The sequence below is a fragment of the Monodon monoceros genome, unplaced genomic scaffold, assembly GCF_005190385.1.
Source record: "Monodon monoceros isolate NGI ecotype Baffin Bay Population unplaced genomic scaffold, NGI_Narwhal_1 Super_Scaffold_22, whole genome shotgun sequence".
In the NCBI taxonomy this organism is placed as follows: domain Eukaryota; kingdom Metazoa; phylum Chordata; class Mammalia; order Artiodactyla; family Monodontidae; genus Monodon; species Monodon monoceros.
This window is the reverse complement of record NW_021703779.1, coordinates 92938328-92940123: the sequence shown is the minus strand read 5'-3', so window position 1 is coordinate 92940123 and position 1796 is coordinate 92938328. Positions and strand designations below refer to the sequence as shown.

The window sequence follows — 1796 nt, the reverse complement described above, 5'->3', positions numbered from 1 at the left end:
TTTCTTTATAGGAGCACGTAAACAGTTTTTACCTTTGAAGGAGGAGTCTGTAAAACCTGAGAAGCTGTATAACTGAGAATCTCTTCAGAATGACATATTTAAGCTGAGAGAAGGGACAGTGGTAATGTTCTCTCATGGTTCACAGGCTTTTGTTGATGTTGCTGGTGTTCTTAATCAAAGAAAAGATCGAGTATCTTTTCTAGGTCTTGCAGACCACTTTCTCTTTTTATCGTCTATATGATTGTTCAAGTAGAACAATTATTAGAAATCTTTAAGCTATTATTTCTGGGCTTTCCTTGAAAAAAAAAACTACACTGGAAACATGCAATACCTGATTATTCAATTAGATGAAGCAGCACAAGAAGAGATCCAAGGACGCCCCTGCTCACATCAGACAGACAACTTGGATCTGAAAGATTAGCACATTAAATGACCGCCAAATAATCAGATTCCAAACATCACAGACAATTACATATCAAAGAGCCATTCATGGTGGTATGTTTTAAAAGATTGTGCCCACAGTAAGCAAATGACATAGCGATGGAACATCAAAACAAAGCTGATGAATAAAAAGGCACACTCTAAAAATTCAGGAGTAGAAAGAACAGTTCTTTTTGGTTTGTTTTGTGTCTAATGTAGGAGGAAAGGAAAACAAGTGTATTCAATTCATTTTCAGGTGAAGGGTTCTGTCAGCTGAAGCAGTTAACGGTGGCTTCTTTCTCCCAGGACCAAAGCAGTCTTTTCTTCCATTGGCTTCTGAGAACGTGTTTAATGTTCCGATGTGTAGAAGTGATACATCAGGGCTACAACCAGTGCTGAGATGGCTGGGATCACCCAGTTGGTCCACCAGCTGGAATTAGAATCAATAGTAGTAATAAGAGTTTCCGGAGGCTTGGTTATCTTTGACCTGTCATCCGGATGCAGCTCCCCAATGGTAAACGTTTTGGACAATTCTCGAGCATCTGTAGAGTGTCCGACATCCTCAAAGTTTTCAGTAGCATCACCTCCAGCTTGTTCCCTTAAGACTTCTTCCCCACCAGGGTGCTCCTCCAAAAATTTGGTCAAATTGTACGCCTTGTAATGCAGGATCAGCCAGGTGCTCTTGCTGTGGTTGTGCTTCTGGATCTCTTCCACGGTGTAGTACTTCACGGCTTTGTCGGACTCCTCGGCCATTTTGGAACACAGCGAGCCTCGGGCCCTAAAGGGAGCAGTGGAGCCGGGCGGGGTACAGTGGGCGTCTCCGTGGACTTGTCCCGGGACATTCCCTGCGGCCCGGCTCTGCGCCTGGGCAGGAAGTCAGGCCCAGTTGCCCATTTTTTAAAAACTGAGTTGTTTATGGCTTCTTAGTGTAAAATTAGAAATGAAAAAGGAGAAGTTACGACACCACAGAAATACAAACCATCCTAAGAGACTACTACAGGCAACTCTAGGCCAATAAATGGACAACATGGAAGAAATGGACAAATTCTTAGAAAGGTATAACCTCCCAAGACTGAACAGGAAAGAAATAGAAGATATGAACAGACCAATCACAAGTAATGAAATTGAAACTGTGATTAAAAATCTTCCAACAAACAAAAGTCCAGGACCAGAGGGCTTCACAGGTGAATTCTATCAAACATTTAGAGAAGAGCTAACACCCATCCTTCTCAAACTCTTCCAAAAAATTGTGGAGGAAGGAACACTCCCAAACTCATTCTATGAGGCCACCATCACCCTGATACCAAAACCAGACAAAGATACTACAAAAAAAGACAATTACAGACCAATATCACTGATGAATATGGATGCAAAAA

At 41.9% G+C, this 1796-nt stretch overlaps 1 pseudogene across 1 annotated transcript; it reads right to left on the bottom strand.

Annotated features, from left to right (window-relative positions):
* Positions 1-768: 768 nt before the first annotated feature.
* Positions 769-1173, bottom strand: LOC114906367 (annotated as a pseudogene). Its single transcript, XR_003796434.1, has one exon. The product of XR_003796434.1 is annotated as a cytochrome b5 pseudogene (transcript).
* Positions 1174-1796: the final 623 nt, after the last annotated feature.